Source organism: Carassius auratus, unplaced genomic scaffold (assembly GCF_003368295.1).
Source record: "Carassius auratus strain Wakin unplaced genomic scaffold, ASM336829v1 scaf_tig00020493, whole genome shotgun sequence".
Classification (NCBI taxonomy): Eukaryota; Metazoa; Chordata; class Actinopteri; order Cypriniformes; family Cyprinidae; genus Carassius; species Carassius auratus.
Genome location: NW_020525031.1, coordinates 359,238 through 372,396, shown reverse-complemented (window position 1 = coordinate 372,396; position 13,159 = coordinate 359,238). Strand labels below are relative to the sequence as shown.

Below are 13,159 nucleotides of genomic sequence, written 5' to 3'. Positions count from 1 at the left end.
ATGTGAATGCCACCGTTCGTCACAAATCAACACTTTTATAAATGCGTATAAACGCTTTTTATTAATGCATAGAGTAAGGAAATGGGCAGTTTAGGCCAGACTAAAATTCCATGGACATTGTTTAAAGGCTTTTTTGCATTTTTTTAAAAAAATCAGAACATAGTCTTAACTGTAAAAATGAAAGAGAGAGAGAGAGAGAGAGAGAGAGTAAAAAATTATAAACCTATTCATTGATAAACTGAATAGCTTGTATCCTACATTGTAATTTATTTTTAAAAAATTAATATTTTTTTAAGTAATAGCTACTTTTTAATTATCTACTGGCATTCCTAGAATTGTCTGTTTTTTTTATTCTTATGTTTAAAAAAGGCTTTTCTTATTTTTGTTATTAAATAACTTTTGTAATGTTTAAGATATTTAGTTAGCCTAATGTAAATAGCATACGTTGCCGCTTTTTGACAAAAAATAAAATCAGAAATACATGACTGCATAGCCTTGCTACCTTAAACTAGCCAAACATGAGGTTAAAAATAGCCTATACGTTTTCTTGTTTTAAAAATGACTGTGTGGCCAAGAATGAAAATGCACAAATAGTGTTTTTATTTAAATTCATTCGTCCGTGAATTAATTTGCACTTGTTGACATCTCAGATGAGCGATTTTCATAGTGTCACCAAAATAAATATATTTTATAGGGTATCCCATACTTTCTTCGTGTCTTTGATCAGAACGTTCGGATGCTTAATGAGAGGCGTGTAGTCCTATTCATTATCTATTCAAATACATCTTCTTGATTGAAGTACAGTATTTGGGTAAGGAGTCACGGCGCGTTCATGTGTTCTTACTGTCGCGCGGCGCTGTCCAATCAACCTCCACCGATAGGCGGTCCGATCCGTCCCTGTTTCACAGTTTCCTCCACGTCCCTGCCTTCTCCTCCTCCTCTCTGCTTGGCTGGCTTATCATCGCTTCCTTATTGCCAAACCTGCAAAGAAAGAGCTGTACTAAATGCAGCGTAATTTTGACCCATGTTCAATTAGCTGAGCGGCCCTAAGGGCACGAGGCTTCTGCGCGGGACTGTAATGCTACACTGTCCTCCCTCTCCGACCAGTTCATCCTCAGCAGCGAAGAGCTATGGACCTGAAACCGTAGTGCTCTTCCAACACAGCATATCTGCAGTCACCTGCGACTCCAATAGGCAATCAATATTGATAGATAAATTGTAAAGGATTACAGCCATAAGGCAAGACGTCGCGGGGGGAGGCTGGAATTATGAAGGTATGTCACAGACCATCGCATTGCTTGGCTGACCATCCGATACTACTGCCATATGCTTTTATCCATTAATTTCTGTACCGCGCGAATTCCATTATGTCCTTAGTGGTGACTGATGCCAGGAGAGCCACTTTGCCTCTGCAGCATCTAACGCCGCGCGGGCTCTTGTCAGCTGCTTTGTTTGTCAACTATCTCTACCACATGTTCTACCACGATTCATTTCGAGTCGGCATGTGCTGCTCGTTTCTATCTTTAGTAAAATATTTTCGCGTGAAAGCGCCTTTCAGACAACAATAGCAGTACATTAGCGCGAGCGCGTGAGTGAACTGTTGGTCCACGTAGTAAAACAGCGGCCCTCGAGCACTCCTGTTTGGAGACAACGTAAACCTGTCAGGTTTAAATGAATATGCGTGTTTATCTGTATGTGTGTGTGAGACAAATAAAGTGTAGAGTGTGTAATGGGAGAGCGAGCAGGTGCTGAGAAAATGTGCCAGACGAGTCGCGAGTCTCCGTGCTGTGGGTTTGCACTGATGTGAGATGAGATGTGGGATTCATAGTCCACTCTGCTGGTAAATAATGACCATTGCAGTCATTGGCTAGCAGCATACAGCCCCACTCGACACTAGTATAACCCTCCACAGCGTTTATGGCCACACTTATATGCATATCAGTGTGTTTTACTCAGGCTTTTTATGAGGATTGGTAGTTACATGTGTTTTTCCGCTGAGTATCTTTGAGGGAATTTGGCAGGGCATGTGTCATTCAGCAAACAATCCATTGTTAAACAGAATTAGAATAAGATTTATTCTACACACACACACACACACACAAAATGGACTTGAAGCTTCCAGTACATAGACAAAAAAAATAGACAAATAATATTTATGTAGACCATAGACAAGATAAAAGAAAATACTTTATATAAAGATACAGTTATGCAAGAAAATGTGAATAAGAAAGGAACAGAATATAATTCTAAAATAAAATAAAGTCGCATTACTCTAAAGAAGGTAATCCATGTCTTAGAGGATGATTATAATAAATCTAAAACCATAAAACCATTTTTAAATTAAAATAAAAAAAAATAAAATAAACATTGACTGAAATAAAATATAATAATACTTTATTATTTAATATGTACTACATATTTGATGTTTAAGTGATAACACACACTAAAACAAATAATAATAATAATTTATAATATTAATAAATAATAATAAAATGAAACACAAAACAAAAATTAAAATGGAAAATATGATGAAAAACTATTGTAAATGAAAATATTATTTAAAAAATATAATAATAATTATAATATAACTACATAGCATATACACACAAACACACACCCACACAATTTCAGTGGCGTAATCTGGTTATAAAAGCGGAGGAGTAGTTGAAATTGTTCCATTTGATTTTGGGAATTGTAGTCCTAAACTAATGTGACTTGAATCATGTCAGAATCATGTCTAGAGTGACCTCTTTTAACTGAAGAGGTTTGTTCTGAGTTCCAGATTGTTTGTTTTTATTGTGGAACCTTGACTGCTGATGTGGCGGCAAAACGAACCCCTGGCTCTCAATCGCTCTGGATGCTTTAATGGTTCAGCACATAACAGCAGACTGATGTACAGTACCTGAGGCTCTCTACACAGCAGTGATTCGCATTGTGATGCAGCAGAGAGATTTTAAACATGTTTCCGAGTCATTCAATATTATTGGGTTCTGATTTTTATTTGGCTGTACCTTTTCCATTGGAAATAACTTCTGAAAAAATGTTCTGCCTATGCCAAGCTGATCTTTCTAAAAAAAATCCCGCTTAAACCAGCCTGAACTGTTATGCTGTATTGAGCTGGTTTTAACAGGCCCTGACCAGATGTAAAGTGCTCCAAACCAGTCTGAAACCAGCCAACAGACAAGCCTGGAAGACTAAATAAGATGAGCAAACCAAGAAGGATTTTTTTCCAGAGCAGAGGGTTTCTCTAATTTGGGAGATCAAGTAAATGTTCAGTTCTACAATACATTAAGATCAAGACATCCCATAATCTTTTGCTTAAGGCAGGAAACATGGGGTAGAAATCGAATTTCATTCTTCTCTGATTTTCAGTCTTGTTTCACAGCCTTAACAAATAATTGACATTAAGAGTTGCTGCATTAGATGTAGACAAAATGACAAACAAGCTGCGGATCTCAGCACCCAAATATCCCAGCTCAGTGATATCCACAAAAATCTCTCTTCTTGGTCCAGTGACATCTGGACCTTTAGTTTTCAACTAAACCTGTTCTCGATTTGAGCATGTTCTTCGACTCACCTGAAGATCCAGCAGGATTTATCTTCTTTCCGCACTTCTTCTTTGGTGCCACAGACTCCCTCAGAGTTAATGAGAATATCCGATGTGTGCTGGCTGTGTTACAGTAGGTCTGAAGTCACATTTAAAAAATAAAACGTAAGGGAAGAGTTTTCTACATTCCACTTTCGCTCTGCTGTAGTTTATCCAGCTTATACTTAAAACTTTTAAAACCTGGCTTTGTGTCTACATGTCCAAAATATGAAAAAAAAGTAATAGAATGAAATATTAATACAATGATTAGAATATATTTTAATTAAAATTTGATTTAATCCTTTGATGGCAAAGCTGAATTTTGAGCAGTCATTTCTCCAGTCTTTAGTGCCACATGACCCTTCAAAAAATCATTCAAATATGTTAATTTAATGCTCAAAAACATTTCTTATTGTTATAAATGTTGAAAAATGTTTCTGCTGCTTAGTATTTTTTTTTTTGAATTTTTTTTTTTGATCAAATAAATGCAGCCTAAGCAAACATAAGATAATTTTGACAGGCAGTTAAGTCACTTCGGATGAAAGCATCTGCTCTGCTGAATGAATAATTGTAAAATGTGACCCTGGACCACAATGTTTTTTCGAAATTGAGATTTATACACCATCTGAAAGCTGAATAAATAATCTTTCCATTGATGGTTTGTTAGGATCTGACAATATTTGGCTAAGATGCAACTATTAGAAAATCTGGAATCTGAGTGTGCAAAAAAATCTAAATACTGAGAAAATCACCTTTAAAGTTGTCCAAATGAAGTACTTAGCAATGCATTTTACTAATCAAAAATTAGGTTTTGATATATTTAAAGTAGGAAATTTACAAAATATCTTCATGGAATATGATCTTTACTTAATATCCTAATGATTTTTGGCATAAAAGAAAACCCATACACTGTTTTTTGGCTATTTCTAAAAATATACCCCAGCAACTTAAGTAATTAAAAGGTTTTGTGGTCCATGGTCACAAATAGTCATGTTACATAGTCACCATATCGAAGATTTCTTGATGCTCTTGAACAGTATGAAAAACAAAAACAGGTCTTTTGTTTGGGGTTATAAGTTCTTTATTCATAAGTAGGATTGGGTGGCAGTTTTGGGCACCTTTCCAAAGTACTTAATCAATTATTCTCAACATCTCAGCAGCCCATGAAGACTCAGCATGCATATGTGATGTAGAGGATGCAAGCAGGATTTAATCAGAGATGGAAAGAGCTTTGGATCTTGATAAAATACACAGATGTCATGCAACAGTAAAGAAAAACATGAAACATCATCCCAGAGGGATGCCAGGAACATAGCAAACAAAGTGGTAGACAAGATCCAGATGCACATTTAAAGCTAATTTATATATTAATCATGTATTCTAAATTCTGAGTCTTATTTTACCTGCATGAGAGGTTTTCTGGCAAACTGTACACACTCATTTCACATTCACACTGTACTGTGTGTGTGCTCAAGTGAGGTGCGAACACACAGCGGCAGGTTGGATGGACTTTGATAACGGGCGTCTGAAGTGCTCATGACACTTTTTGCTTTTGGTTTTTAAGGGGACTCGCTCTGCTATTTCTCCACAGCTCCAGGCAGAGACTGTACAACCTGGAGTAATAACTTTCTCTCTCTTTGTGAAGTAATGGAAAAGTGCCAGAATGCTCCTCTCCTCTCCTCCCTGAGTTTACTGCAATGGTGTTGCTGTAACTATGTAACTCTGTTGGTATTGTGACTATTGTCCATTTAAAGACTCCCTTGCTGATGTATATCAGATGATGCTTCAACTAGTGTGTGATCTTTGCACTGCAGGATTGTTATGTGAAACATTGAAGTGTGTTATCAAATTTTCAGATGATTTTTGTTTGTTGTTACTTGTGTTCTAGTGTCTTTCGCTTTTGATTCAATTCAGTATAGACTATATGAGTTGCTATAGGTCTAAGCAGCAGGGACACGCATGCAGAGAAAGAGAAAGAGAAAGAGAAAGAGAAAGAGAAAGAGAAAGAGAAAGAGAAAGAGAAAGAGAAAGAGAAAGAGGGCCTTCTGCAGCCAAACCTGATGAGTAATTTGGCAGATCCTCTGAGATACTGATTCGTTGTGTATTTTTTTTTTTTTTACTTTACCATCTTTAGTGGAAAGCCCAGATGATTTTGCAGGCAAAAACGTGTACATATTTGGTAGTAGATTCGTTGACACCTGAAATAAATCTATGCATTTTTAATGAGCCTGCGTAAATTGTGCTTGTGGATAGAATCACCCCCCACTATGGTTTGACCATCTGTTTGCTTGTTTTGTTTAAATTTGAAGACACGTATCATGTGTTTAGCTTGTGGAATACCATTGGGACTCACATGAATGTGTTAGTGAAGGCCCTTGCCTCTCATTTTGTGCCTGTTAGAAGAGTCTTGGGACATACATTCTCATTATGAATGTTTTTTTTTTATGTTTGATCTTATCCTTTTTGTTATAGTTAAAGTGGGCAATGTCTTCAAAACTACACGTAAAAAGCCACATTCAGTTGTTTTGTTCACTTAATATACAGTGACTCCTGTTCAATTGTTTGGCATTGGTTAGATTTTTTTAAAGTCTCTTAATGCTCATCAAGTAAAAAAAATGCAAACTTGATGAGCATGAGAGACTTGTTTTAAATGAAAGTGTTCAGTATATTTTAAAATGTAATTTATAACTGTGATAGCAGCCATTACTCCCAGTCTTCAGTGTTACACTTTCCTTCAGAAATTCATGGAAACTTTTTGCCGCATGAATAGACAGTTCAAAAGAACAGTATTTATTTTGAAATTGATGCATTTGCTGTCACCTTTTTCACACAAGTTTCACACACACACGTTTTGTTTTTGTGAAAAGTGGGTTCATCCCATAGGTGTAATAGTTTTTATACTGTACAAACTGTATATTCTATGGCCCCACACCAACCCTAACCCTCACAGGAAACTTTGTGCATTTTTACTTCCTCAAAAAAACTATAAGGTTTATAAGCGTTTTGAAAAATGTGGACATGGGTTATGTCCTCATAAGTCACCCTCTGCTTGTAATAACTGTGTCATACCCATGTCATTATACAGAGTTGTGTCCTGATATGTCATAAACACACACACGCACACACACAGAGATACACAGTAAAAGTGTTTGAGGCTGTTCCAAAATTATTCATATTCTATTCATAACCTATTTTGAAAACGTCTCAGGTTACAAATGTAACCATGGTTCCCTGAGAGGGAACGAGACACTGCGTCCTCTGAAGGGACACTATGGGGAACACCTCGTCATGACCCGTGTCTGAAGCATACTTTGAAAAACGCCAATGTGTTGGCCGGCGACAGCCTCTGACGTCGCTACCGGCGCGACTATAAATACGCGCCCGTAGGACCCGTCACTTATCTTCTTCGTGAAGCTTGCGTCCGAAGCATGGCAGGGAGCTAGAGGACGCAGTGTCTCGTTCCCTCTCAGGGAACCATGGTTACATTCGTAACCTGAGATGTTCCCTGTCAAGGGAACTTCGAACTGCGTCCTGTGAAGGGACACTATGGGGAACAGTATACCCACGCCGCCATGCTGAGGGGAGTGCAGGCCAGAATCATGGCAAACACTAAGTACCAACTCTACCATTTCAACGGGAGTCGCCCCTGGGGCGGTTCGACGGCTGTCCATGACATTATCCCTTATGGCCAAAGGCCTAAGCTACATACCCAACTTACCTGAAGGGCCTCGGCCCGGGGTAGAGCTGAAGGCTTGGAATCACGAAAGATTCCTTTAAAGGGATACGGCTAAGAACTTAGCACTGTTTATTACCAAGTCTTGCCTGTCACAAAGGAGGGGCTCTCGTGGCACTCTGATAGAGCAGCTCGTAGATGGAATGGCCCGGGAGCAGAGCAATTGTAGGACGGAACGTACAGATGAAGCCTCGGCCACGCCTGTACCATGGCGTCCAGCCCCAATGGAGCTGGATGAGTCAGAGGAAGCCAGAGGGGATAGTGCGACGCTCTCTTGAGCCGCAAAACCGATCCACCCAGGTCTGGCCAACCTCTCTAACTTTACTTCAACACCTTGGTGCGAAGGCGCCATTCCCCGAGCCTCAGCCCCTGCCTCAGCAGGATGTCTGCTCTCACAGTGCGTCTCAAAACAGTATGTAGTACTGGAGCGCTCTGATGAAAAAACCGAGAATTCAGTCTCCCATGAGAGGAGGACTCCGAGCTCCGAGCAGCATGCTCATAGGCGACCCTTTTAGAAAAGGGGAGCGCTGCTAAACTACCGCGAGAATTGCCCACACAGCCCCCAATGTTGAGGGGCGGTGCTTGAGGTGTATAAAAAAAAGACACTGGAGGGATGAAGACCAAGGAACCCCGGGGCTAATCATCTTAAGAAATGGAACAAAGCGGAGCGCGTAACCCTTACCGTACAGGATTTTAGAAAGTGCGCAGAGCCTTGCGTGCACACTTACCACTTACGTGGATTTGAGACAGTGCGCAAAGTGTTCACGTGCACACTGACCACCATGTGGTTTTGAGAAAGTACACAGGCTTAGCGTGTGTACAGAAAAGTTACCTGACAACCACTGTATGTGGGAGCTCACCTTCAGAGAGACCTGTGAAGCCTACTATCTGATAACCACAATATGTGGGAGTTCACCTACAGAGAGGCCTAGAGAGGCCTACTACCTGTTACCAGATAACCACCTCAGTGGAAGGTAATATGGAACTCGACTCCAGGGAGGCCTGGTGAGGCCTACTACCTGACAACCACAAACCGTGGGAGCTTGTTTTTTAGTGGAAACGCACAGCATGTGGGAGCTAAATCTCCAGGGAGGCCTGGTGAGGCCTACTACCTGACAACCACAGTATGTGGGAGCTCGCCTTCAGAGAGACCTGGTGAAGCCTACTATCTGAAAACCACAATATGCTATTTAGTGGATAGTCATCTTAAGAAAGGGAACGAAGCGGAGCGCGTAACCCTTAACGTACAGGATTTTAGAAAGTGCTCAGAGCCTTGTGTGCACACTTACCACTTACGTGGATTTGAGACAGTGCGCAAAGTGTTCACGTGCACACTGACCACCATGTGGTTTTGAGACAGTACACAGGCTTAGCGTGTGTACAAAAGGTTCCTAAGCATCGCAGGGGCGCTGGATCGCACGGGAGAGGTGAGCTCCAACCCTCAAGCGAGGGGAGCATCACCTGAGGCAGTACATACAGAAGGACTCCGTAACTACCACCTCCCCGGATGCGCCAAGCGGCCAGGCGGCCCCTCAGGGTGACCTGGCCGGATATCCATGATATTCCCTGCAGTGCTATGCCAGTTCTGACGATCAGCCAGGCTCCTCGGGAGGGGTGTGGGAAGAGCAACCGCAGAGCGCTTGCTTCCCGCACGTGGAACTCGCTCCGCGGTGGGTGTCGCCTGGCGAAAGCGTGTGATCGTGGCCAGAGCACAAGGCTGGAACTGAGCACTGTAAAAGGAAACTCACAGAGTCTGTTAGAAGACATAACCACCAGCAACATAACACCCATAAGCAGAAAGGGTTACATACTCACCCACCCTCCTGTACTGGAGTCCCGCTTTACGGGGCGCCCCCTTTTGGTCCGGACCGTCAGTAAGGTGGTCACTATGAAAATAGGACCAACCAAAAACATAACAGGTCCAGGATAGGAGACTGTTATGTGAGAAACTTTCCACCTAACCACGATCAGGTGGAGCGCTGGTGGCTACAGGGGAATTAGGCAGGGGAGAAATGAAACAGAATTTAAAAACATCCAAAAGGAAGTGACAAACTCCTAGGTATCGCTCTGATCCGGACGAGAACGCTGCCCCGTGTGAATCACATCCCTCAGACCCTGCTTACCTCTTCGTGACCCGTGATTCCTCTTGCCCCTGCCCTCATGCGGGGGAGGAGCGCGAGCCGCGACACTAGCCTTCTGCGCCCGTCTTCGATCCTCAGATCGAGATGGGCCAGGACCCCTTTGTTGTTCGGGCTCTGCTGCTGCGTATGATTTACCATTTAAGCGGGATGTATCCTGGAAGGGCTTAGATGGCAAAGAGGGAGATTTTAGAGAGGATGTTCCCCCACTGAGAGATAGCAAGCCAGCATCTCTTCTACAGGGGGCATCATCTCATAGCCGTCCTCGTGCATGCCATCGATATCAGCATAACTCGTATGCTGAAACCGATGGATGCGAGAGAAAAACGGCCTCTTCCATTCCTTTTCAACTTCTGCATGTAAGTCAGGCAAGAATGGGAGGCTCACCTGGGCTGCGGGCTATGGTCAGAAAAATAACACTCATCGAGTCTACCTCGCGACGTTACCTTTCTGGCACATTTCCATGGCAAGATTATTTATTTTTATTTTATTTAATTTTGCCGCGGCGCGATCCATAACCTCTAACAGCTCCCCATACGCAGAGCAGGAGAAATGAGCGGCTCAGCCTCAGCTTCTTCACGACTCTCAAATATCTCCTGCTCTTTCTGGGTAGAACCCAGCAGAGCACTAACTTCAGTGTCAGAAAGGGTTAATGACAATACATCTTCCTCTCGAAGTTCGCTCTCGTTTGCCGCCGGAGAGTGTGAGAGGTGAAAGTCCCTCTCTAAACTCCTCAGCGAGATCCACCTGCGATCCCCACGAGCTCATTCTCCTCCGTGCCTCGGCAACGGCGGGTCCTGATCCGCGAGATCCAGATGACAAACGAGAGCGGAGCTTTTCCACAGAAAAACGCTCGCAGTGCGCGCAGATTGCCCCCTCAAGGACATTGCGCGCGTGCTCTTCGCCCAAACAAGAGACGCAAAGACTGTGTGTGTCATCAGGTGTCAAATAACGCTGACATGGATGCACACACTGTTTAAACGCCTTGCTAGTGGATGCCATGATAACTATAATAGATCGCTCTTACCATTCTGGTCGTTTCTCAGATGCACGCTTCAAACAAAACAGTCAATGAAGACGAAGAAGATAAGTGACGGGTCCTACGGGCGCGTATTTATAGTCGCGCCGGTAGCGACGTCAGAGGCTGTCGCCGGCCAACACATTGGCGTTTTTCAAAGTATGCTTCAGACACGGGTCACGACGAGGTGTTCCCCATAGTGTCCCTTCAGAGGACGCAGTTCGAAGTTCCCTTGACAGGGAACTAAATTATGTTGGGTTACCCTGAATATTTTTAATAAATATTTTGTACAAAGACCCTGATTTGTAGGTAACCCTTCAAAAAACCCTAATCTAGTTTAAGGTTGTCTTCTCACCTGTCCAAGCTGGTCTTCGGTTGGTTTAACAGGGTAAACAGCTGGTCTCACAGTCTGACTAGCTGAAAACTGTCTAAAATTAACAGACCATCCCAACCAAACTGGGAATTCAGCTAAGCCCAATAAACCATTTTAGGAGGGTTTAGGTATTTTTCGGCAGGGAAATCTCCTTTTCATTTTTGCAGACACAAATTGAACTTGTTGTTAACATATTTTCCTCTTCTTTTTTTTCTTTCAGCGCTGTCAATATGTCTAAGGCCACTGTTAAAAAGCTGCACTGGCACTCGAAAGTGCAGGAGAGCTTCGTCCCTCTGGGCGGAGCCTCGGGAGAGCTTGGTGTGGCCATTGGAGGTGGTGCAGATTATGGAGAGTTCCCATTTGTTACAGCAGCACCTGGGGGTGGAGCCACTGTTGGTGACATCATCCTAGAGATCGGCAGTACACCTGTCCTCGGACTGACCTTGGGAGATGTGAGAGGGGTTCTGAACTCATGTCCGCATCCCATTAGGATCAAAACAGTATTACCAGGTACTTTATTTACCGATAAGAGCAAATTGACTGATTAGGTACTGTAAATTGGAGAACTACTTTGCATTGGATAAGAGAAGGTTAATGCAAAAAGAAGAATTCCTGGATGTTCTTTAACTTTCCAGTTAATGGGTCACATCTGCATGGGGTTGAACCTGTGACCTTTTTATGACCAGCCCAGATCTTTTCTAACAAGGCTGCTACACGCCACATTATGTTATTTTGGGAGGTTTTATGTGCATTTTGTTGCACTTATTAAATGAAATACTTAGGTTGTGTAAGAGCTTTATACCTACTGACAATATACAGCCCCGAGTAGATCACAGTATGACATGTCACCCGTTAGTGTCATTCTGCCTGAGGATTGTATTATCCTAATCTAACCTGCCTGAATACGTCAGTTCAAGATGCTCCATGGGGATTTGATGTACCATATTCATGTCTAGCTTCTACACAAGGAAGTGTTAAGAATTTTTAGTTGTTCTTAATGCCATAAATTAATGCTTAATAAAGGCATTCACTCTCTCAGGTTTGTCAACATGTTGTGAACTAACAAGAATGTCAAATTACACTAATTTTGTGAGATACAGCATCATTTGTATAACAAACAATGGTTCTTAAAATGATTGTATTTATTATTACATCAAAACTATCACTAAAAGGTTTTAGATGTTTTAAGGATTGAATGGTTGAGCATAGCAACTTTTCTGCTTGGTTTAGAAACTGTATACATTTTGGAAATAGTGTAGTTATTTATGGAAATAACAAAATTAGAAACGAGTGAAAAAGAATACTTTTTTAATTCATACTGAATTGAAGATACACTAGAGTTTCAAAGTGTGGGGCCAGTAAGAATTTATTTTACAGAAAGGCCATTTATAAAGTTATAAAGGGTTTCTAATAAAATATGTTCTTTTGAACATTCTATTAATCAAAAATCCTGTTTTTCATATTGATAATAAGAAATGTTTTGTGAGCATGAAAGCAGCATATTAGACATTATTTCTAAGAGACCATGTGACACTGAAGACTGGAGTAATGGTTGCTAATTCAGCTGTGCAATCACAGAATTTTTTTTTTACGTTTTATGCCTTTTCTTTAGATAAGACAGTAGCTTGACAGGAAGCAAAGTTTTAACCAATTACAAAGTTTACGGGTTTGTCCGATGTTTCTGAACTTCCACAATCCATCTATTCTCCTCTGTATATTATGTTTAATGAACTGGCTTTTGGTCTAAAGAGATTTTGGTGTAATTAAAAACTAACTTTCTGACAAAATGTTCTGTTACTTTTCACTGTTGTGGTTCAGACAGAAACTCAGAATAGTCTTACTCTCTCAAATTACACAGGACTCTTTTTAATAACAGCATGTAAAAAAAGTATCCTGATATGCAATATCTACTCCAAGTGTCCACCTTCCTACAGTTCAGCGTCAGACGTTAAGTGGATGAGATATCCCACACCTCTCCGCAACACTCTGCCCTGGTCAGCCCGATTGATTGCTGTCAACATTGGGGTGGAGCCCGGCATTGGCGAGTAACAGTGCGGGCAATCCCCATACATAATGTATAAAGACCATCAATGTACTGCATGAAAGGAAGCTCTCTGTCATCTAAGGTCATAATGCACTTAAAAAAATGAATAGATAAGTGGATACCTTTCCCATGTGTCCTTGAGGAGTCCGTGTGTTGTGATTGTGTGCAGAAAGGACCACCGGATTATATTAAGTGCAAAAATCAATACAGAGAAGCCAAGCGGGGCGGATAGGTCTTGTTAGGTGCTCCACAGTGCTTGTTTGTGAC

General features: G+C 41.5%; 1 pseudogene; it reads left to right on the top strand.

The window, feature by feature from the left end:
* The first annotated feature begins 750 nt into the window (after positions 1 to 750).
* The window catches only part of LOC113076438 (membrane-associated guanylate kinase, WW and PDZ domain-containing protein 2-like), a 43,268-nt pseudogene continuing 30,859 nt past the window's right edge, over positions 751 to 13,159 (top strand).